Below are 8,965 nucleotides of genomic sequence, written 5' to 3'. Positions count from 1 at the left end.
GATATGACACATTTGGATGCTAAGAGGTTCCACAGTGAATGATGAAACACCGTCATCTTCTACGAACATTGATTCATTAACAAAAGTCAATGTACTTTGATAAATGTCATTGTATGTGCTGACAGATAATGTTGATGATGACATACTTTGCTGAAAACGTCACTCAAACTTCACTTTTCTCTGTTTTTATTCATTAACCATTGGATTTACACTGAGATTTTATAGAATCATTCAATTAAATAAAGGAAGATACCTGATTTTCACTGAAAAATTCAAACTGCAAATGATTATATTACAATAAATGGGGATAAATAATTTATGAAAGGATAAATGGAGAGAAATTCTTGGTCTTTGATGGTTAAAGCCCAATGACAAGAGGTTACTATGTTAAAGAAAATTAATTCTCCAGTAAAAACTGATGTGTCAACTTTGTTAACACCGACTGGGTCATTTCATGTCTGTAAACTTGGTTTGGATGAAACTAGAAAGTCCAAAATATATGGGTACGTGTGAAAGGAGCATAAAAAGGCTGCTGTATTAGTGTAGGTGTGAATCTATATTTGCGTAAATGAAAACATACCATATTTTTGAGATGATGCACGCATGACTCTGACTGATGCAGCATCTCATTTTTCTTGACTCCATGGGTTTTAAATATTTTTAAAAAAAAAAAAGTTTTTCATTTATTTCATCAGTTGCATCATATTTTCAGTTTGCAGAATGAAACCATATGGGAAATGTTTAAAGTATAAAAACTTAGAATTATTTTGAGGAAAATTATTGTCTGCACGCCATGAATACATAGGCGTCAATGTGTCATTTCAAAAAACACAAATGACTTTTTGTCACCGCCTACATCTGCAAATCTAGCCGCATTATTAAACGAAAACTGCCAACACAATTCCACAAAGGGCTTGTCTTTCAGGCCTCAAATAAAAAAAAATCTCCCCACACTGAAAACAAAAGAAGATCCATTCAATAAACTAAAGACTACACCAGTATCTACATGAAAATTAAATAAAATAAACACAGATGTAGGATCCATGTTTTACCGTCCTGTTGAGAAATGAATTAGTATGACACAGCTCTGAGTGTTTACATGCCGTTAAAATCACACACAAATACAATAATTACCTTAAATCTGCATACCAGCTTAAAAAACTAAAAAACACAAGACAAACTGTCACAATATTTGTGGTTTTGGCGGTTAGCATTTCAATCTAAAATATTTAGCTCAAAACCCTACAAGACCCTGTAGGAAACAAGAAACTGTACAATGGGCATCTGTGAAGTTTTTAAGTGGTTTATACACGACTACCATCCTACTGACCTGAATGAGTCAAAACACTGAGCTCAGCTACAATCATAAGTAACTGACATAAAATAGTGACTAAACCCACTACTTAATTAATACCGTTTTGTTTCTATTAATACAAAAGGCCATGACAAGTAGGAAAAAACAAGTATATGGAGAATCAAGTCATAATATTAGGAGAATTAGGTTGTCAGTTTATCTGCATGAAATAAATCAAGTAAAATTAATAAATAAGTTACTAAGACACTCCATCTTCATCAGTACAGTGGTCATGGGTACCGAGAGTATATGTGATTTATAAAACTAAAGGAAAGTCACAGGGCATGGAGAGAACAGGTAAGCTCTGATCTGACTGAGAATCAAACCTACAACCTTTTAGCTGTGAGGCAGAAATGCTACTGAAGCACTAGTGGAGAAACTACCCTGGTGGTGCATGGTAGTTGTTGTTTTTCATGTAATATGACATTACTGCTTGTTTTTTATGATAATTTAGTGAATGTTTCTTTTTTGTTTTTGTTTTTTTCACCATTATTTTACCGGGAAGTCCTTTGAGATTGGATCTTTTTTTCTCATTTATTCAATATCATGATGTTTTTCGATTTTCTGTCTCTACCCAGGTTTATTAACACACACACACACATAAAATAATGTTGAATTTTAAAGGCCCAAACATCCACCATTGAACAAAATTGTCTACTGATATATGTTTGCTACCTATTGATCCACTAACACTATCAATCCATGTAAATAAAAGGTGTAAAATACAGTTTGTCATCTTTTCATGGTCATCAGATATGACCCATTTGGACACTCAGAGGCTCCATAGTTACCGTGGAAACACCGTCATCTTTTACAACACTGATTCACTGGTAAAACCTATGGCATTTGATCAATGACAGAGGATTGACACACTTGGTTTTACATTCAGGTAATGACGTATTTTGATGAAAAAGTCAGTTTTTCTCTGTTTTTGATATAATAACCCTCAACTTTACTCTAAGCTTTTATGAACATCTGATCAGTTAATTAAAAATAGGGGTAAAAAACATGATTTATCAAAAAAAAAAAAAAAGCAAAATACAAAAGATAATATTATAATAAATGATGGTAAATCACTTCAGAAAAGTAAAACAGAGAGAAAAATTCATTTGGGAACTGCCATAAAAGTAGTACTGGGTCTTTATGGGTTAATGTAAATTGAACCACACATTCATTCATGACCCACATCTCAGATGAAATAAATGAAGATGATAATGATCTCAACTTCTTCCAACTCTCAATTGCAATATTAATTCTATATCCTGTATATAAATGTATGCTCTGAAAGTTAGTTACAGCTATAATCTAAATATTCATGGCAATTTAATAAGAAATATAATGGCAGATATAACATCATTGTGTTATTTTAAATCCATAAAGGCCCAGTGCTACATTTGTGGCAGTCCCCAAATGAATTTTTCTTTATCTTAAACCATTTTTTAAGTGATTTATCACCATTTGTGATAATATTATCCTCTGTGTTTTGCATTTTTTGTGTAGATCATGTATTTTCCTATATTCCATATTCCTATATTCCACTGATCATGTACATGTTCAAAACTCAGAGTAAATTCAAAGGGTATTACATCAAAATAGAGAAAAATTGAAGAAGATGAGACTTTTTCAACAAAATATATCATTAACTGAATGTAAAAACAAAAGTCTCCATCCACTGGCATTGATCCAACCCCATGGGTTTTATTGGTGAATCAATGTTGTTGAAGATGACGGCGTTTCCACAGTAACTACAGAGCCTCTGAATGTCCAAATGGGTCATATCAGATGACCAAAAAAAAGAGGACAACCTGCATTTTACGCCAATTATTTACATGTATTAATAGGTTTACTGGTTCAGAAGTTATTAAACAGTTTAGATCGGCTGAGTGTTTGAATGTTTGGGTCTTTATGGGTTAAATTTATTCTTGCCCTTGTGATTTCCATGATTTAACTCAGGTTTTTGTATAAGTGTCTGATTGGATTATTGGTTGATAGTATTCCTGTCATTGTTTTTATTGGTTCATGACTTTTTTTTTTTGTATGACTCCCATGGCAGCTCCAACTACAACCTAAAGAGAGAACACAATCATCCAGAAAAACTAAAAAAAGGACTGCATATTTTCACTCACATCATGTGTTCAGACAAAACATCCATTTCTCTGTTTTCTGCTGTTAAATAAGGTTTGTGATAATTAATTATGACAAAGCCTTTGAGAAGAACAACAGTGGCACGAAGGAGCAAAAATATGAAAAACAAAACAATCGTTCAACACTTTTATGATAAGTAGAAATGCACAAACCAAAAGTAAACACTGACTTGCAGGATTCAAGTATAATCTCCATTTTCCACTTGAACCGCAGCTCTGTAGTAAACCCAGATCTCTGGTGGAGAGTCGTGAATCTTTATGTCTGTTTCTGTGCCATTTCCGAGCTTTAAGATGGGAGCAGGAAATGGGAACATAGCTCGTGCCCTATGGGCTGCAGTAACTGTGCTCTGTCTTTTATCTTGTTTGCAGGAGACATGCAGACAACATGAGTCATTTCAGACAGAAAGCCTACAGTCTCGGTAAAGTGTTTGGATATGTAGCATTTATATCTGTATCCCATACAGTCGCACTCCTCTAGTCTAAGATATGAAATATTAGACGGGTCTAGTATGACTATGTATGTATGGAACAAAGATTAAATGAGTAATTATAAGAAGAAAACCACTGTCTGGGGAGGAATATTTTGGTGACTAATACGCATAAAGAAAGAACAAAAATAGTAAAGGAAGCTGGAGATGAGACTGGTGAGATTTTACGTCGTCTAACAAGAAATTATTTTCCATTCTCTGCTTCAAGATCATTTGTAAGTCTTGTAGAAATAAGAAAATAAATTAATCAACAGGCCACAAGTATGTTTTCATTTTAAATCCAGCCTCAGTTATTTCCTAAAGCTGCTGTTGCTTTAGTTTGACAGTGCATTTGACAGATAATGTAAAGCAGCAGCATAGGAAAATAGCAATGTTTTGTACTTAACAGGTTTAGTATATTAATAACCCAATAATATCCAGCGGTGACACAAACCATGTACTGATAGAACTGTTGAATACCTGTTGATCCACTAATCCTATCAATACATGTCAATAATTGGTGTAAAACAGTTTGTCATCTTTTCATGGTCATCAGATTTGGCCCATTTGGACATACAGAGGCTCCGTAGTTACCATGGAAACACCGTCATCCTCTACATCATTGATTCACCAGTAAAACCCATGGAGTTAGATCAATCACAGTGGATGGAGACACTTAGTTTATGTTCAGTTAATGATAGACTGGACTGAAAAAGACAGTTTCTGTTTTGATATAATTAACTTTGAATTTACATTAAGTTTTTATGAACATCCACATAATCTGTGAATTAAATATGGGAAAATAAATGATTTACACCAAAAATGCAAAATACAGAGGATAATATCATAAAACTAAATTGGTGAGAAATCCGTTAAGTAAGGTAGAAATAGAGACAAATTCATTTGAGAACAACCACAAAAGTAGCACTGGGTCTTTATTGGGTTGATGTTATCTGTCCTTTAGATTTAAAAAATATTTTCTATGTTAAAACTGGGTATTTTGGCTCAAAATATGCAAGTTAGTGAGACTTGCTCCAGTAGAAAATATCAGTTGCTTTAGTTTCCAACAACCCAAACCCTAGACAGATACTAAACTGATATTTATCTCCTCCATTGTTTCTGATGGACTGCACATTAGACACTGTGGATAAGTGTTGATGTTTGTATGTCATGCTATTACAAAAGAATTTCCCAAGTTTGGGATGAATAAAGTACATCTAAATGTTGTTAATAAAGTTTTTTTTGTTTTGTTTTGTCTTTTGTTTTGTTGTTGTTTTGTTTTGTTTTTTTTAAAAAAGACACAAATCGGGAAAGGTCCGCAAATCGGTTTTGTCCAAACTGAATTGCTGTAGTTTTATGGCCATAATGGCTGACCGTATTGGACATGTGCAAAGCAAATCGGGTAGGTGCGTAGATCGGGTAGCCACAAGTTGGTTAGCATTTAGTTAGCATTTAGTTTAGTTAGCGCACCCATAATTCCTAGCAGATGCCTCTGATCATTCATGCTCCTGGTCTTCACCTCTTTTAAAACAATCAAATATGGTCCAAATATGGCCACTTCAAGGTACAAAACCCAACATGATGATCTATGGGCTTCAGAACAGCAGTCCAGAAACCAAAGGGTGACATCACAGTCCCTTTGTCCACTAATTATATACAGTCTATGATCTGGCCTCATTGCTTTGGTCTGAACCGGGCTGAAAATAGACCCACAACACAGAAGACATGCTCAGGACGGCACATCAGATGCACACAATGACCACGACTAGACCATGCTGTAAAGGTCTTAGATGTGCTATGGTGATCCAGAGGGAGGATGAGGATGGTGAGGGTCACTGGGTGTGCACGTCCATTCAGCACACAGATGCTTTGGACCAGGTGTTGGACCAGGGCCAGTTCCGTTAAAAAGGACCACAGTCGCCCTTGACTCCAACTGCCTGCATTCCACTGGACTTGTTAACCCTGACTCAGACTACGGGAGCATTAAAGTTCTAACTATTTCTGAAATCAGGTTGCATCACACTCCGGAGAACACACCAGACCTCGTGATTTCAAGTCATGTGACCCAATAATGAAACAGGTAGTGCAACAATTTGCTGTTGTGATGTTTTGCAGTGAAGAAAATAACAAAATCAGACAAGTATAAGTGAGAAAACAATGAAAAAACATCATTGACCCATAACCACCATAGTTTAATTGATCGTATATCTTTTTGCAATATTTTGAGGGTTTTTTTCTATTTTAATTTGGATGAAGCAAAAATAAACCAGTATGTGTTCAAGGTAATGATAGAACATGTTGAGTAGCGTTGATAATTTATATTTTTTGTTGATTTTGATACAGAAATGAAGAACCAATAAACACATACAAACAGAAATATATTTTTAAAATACTAATTACCACTGAATATATAGAAAACTTTATTGTCCATTACCATTGCATGAAAATGGAGATTTGTCTTGGCTGTCTGGCATAAATATGCAATAAATAATACAAACATATACAGTGCATAATATATATAAGCAAACATAAAAACAGCCTTTAAATGCAACATTAAAAGTCAACCGTGATCATATGCTGTGTAACTATGTTAAGATTAGTCCCTGTTTGAATTTAACCACCAGAGGCTATATTCACATCGGAAAAGTTTAGTTTCATTCTGCTTTAAAGCTGCAAAGACTAATCAAACAGTTTCAAACCAATATATGAATGATTTAAGAAAGAAAAAGGTCAGCTCTTACTTATTCCAGCTTCTTAAATTTGAGTAATTTCTGGTTTCTTTCTTTTTCTATGACAGAAAACGGAGCATTTTTGGTTTGTGATTAAACAAGACATTTTAGGACATCATCTTTTATTCTGAAACCCTCAAAGTTATCTCCAATTTATGACAATTCATCACCTGAACAAGTAACTGATTAATCTGATACTAAACTGATCAATGAAATAGCTGACAGATTAATCAACAAACAGTGAAAATAATCACACCAATCAAGTTCTATGTAAGGAGTCTAATAAACACAAAATACAACAAACTGAAGAGATGAGAAAATTGCTATTTATCTTTCTTCTTTTCACTTTAATGAAATCATTTAACCCTTTATTGGGCAAGTGACTATTTTTGGCAATTTCCACACACATTACAAGACAGTGACAGCAGTTACAGTGAGGACAGTGATTCAACATTCTCAGGTCCAATGTGGTCTACAGGGTCTGTAAGGTCCACCTCTGCATGAACAGTGAGTGTACCTGCTTTGTTTGGTACCATGATGAAATGGTACTAATGTAAGGAATGATGTTCAAAGGGAGAATGTGGATGTGGACAGAGGTCTGGATCAGCACTGATGTTGGTCTGATGTTCTGAAAGTCATGCTCAAATGTTCTAAAATACATGTTCTTTTCACCTTACATATGTTTTTCTTGTTTGTTTGTTTTTGGGGGGGGGCGGGGGGACTTACAGGTAAGGAACTAAATATGGTAGCTTCAATGACCTTGATTTTCTACATGACAGTAAAAAAATCTTTAAATTTCACAAAAGTAATAATGTTTTGTCATGTTCTTTTCACCTTACATGTGTTTTTCTTGTTTTGGTTTTTTTTGTTTTTTTGGCCACTTAAGGGTAAGGAACCAAATATGGTACCTTCATTGACCTTGATTTTCTACAAAACAATAAAAAGTTTTGAAAATTTTCACAGAAGAAATTAAGTCTTGTTATGTCCTCCAATAACACACTATGGTTGGATTTTTGACTTTCACAGTATTTCTATGAGTGAACGATAAAGGGTTTAAAATAGATTGAGCTGAAGGCCTCATTTTAATGTCACCAAATCCATTTGATCTCTTCATTTTGTTACTATTATCTTCTTGTCAGTTCTTTTACCTTACTTATACTATTGTCAAGTTGTGTAACAGCTTTATCCTGCATGTTTTATGGTGTTTTTTATACAGCTTGACTCCACTGAAAATGAGGTTTCTCCTTAAATGTTTTTAGATTTATACATATATAAATGTTGAGGAAAAAAAGACAGAACTTTAAGAACTTAAATACTCACTGTTGGTGGAACCTTAACTCAGGTTTATGGTTCTAACATAAAACATATAAGGCTAAAATTCATACAAAAGGGAGCATCAAGTTTGCATGTTTAGCATTTGATTAAAAATAGAACCGACATTAACTAGTGCTCTGATGTAAACCATAAACTCTAAAAGGTACATTTTCAGTGATTTGATGATAGACGAAAAGGTCAAAATGGAAAAAGATGTAAAAAAAAAAAAAAAAAAAAAAAAAAACTGAATGAGCTTAAAGTCCGTATTCACTTTCTTTACTGAAGCAGTTGTACAACTGACATTTGGTACAAAGGAAGTGATAAACAAAACACATTCCACCTCCTTGTTTTTAAAGATCCCACAGTGAGAAAGTAGTCGCTGTATGACAAAGCAGCATCAACCCGTTACCTCATCACCCGACTAAAAACACTTGGCGCGCCCCCACCCTTTGACTAAGCATCTTTCACTTTTGCACACTGCTTTGGCTCTTTCCTGTTTGTTCAATCTTATTATTACTATCAGGGAAACTTCTCAGTCACCCGGTGACAAAGCGGGTTCCACTACCTCAGACACCAGGGTTTCACAGCACTTTTCTGACCGGGGGAGGACGCCTCCTTCCATAGCCGGAGGAGGGGGGAGATCCCACTCAGCTCCGAAACGTCATGATCGCTGTCGAGGCCGAGCTGAACTGAGCTGAGGTTTATCTGCCATCCGATTCAAAGTTTCAAACTTTATCTCATCTAGCGCAGGCCTCCCTGTCACAGCCATGGATTGTAAGAAAAGGGACGCCCACGATTAGAAGAAACAGAGTCCTGCAGCGTGTTGAGGGGGAAGGAAAATTCTGGTAAAACTAAAAGTCTATTTGTGTTTTCGTATGAGGTGGAAACAAATAAGTGTCTGTACAGCTTTTATTCAAATGCTCACGTATACCGTCCACTGTCAACAAATACACTTTA

Source organism: Sphaeramia orbicularis, chromosome 16, assembly GCF_902148855.1.
Source record: "Sphaeramia orbicularis chromosome 16, fSphaOr1.1, whole genome shotgun sequence".
NCBI lineage: Eukaryota > Metazoa > Chordata > Actinopteri > Kurtiformes > Apogonidae > Sphaeramia > Sphaeramia orbicularis.
The sequence above is the reverse complement of the archived record's forward strand: the minus strand, read 5'-3'. Positions refer to the sequence as shown.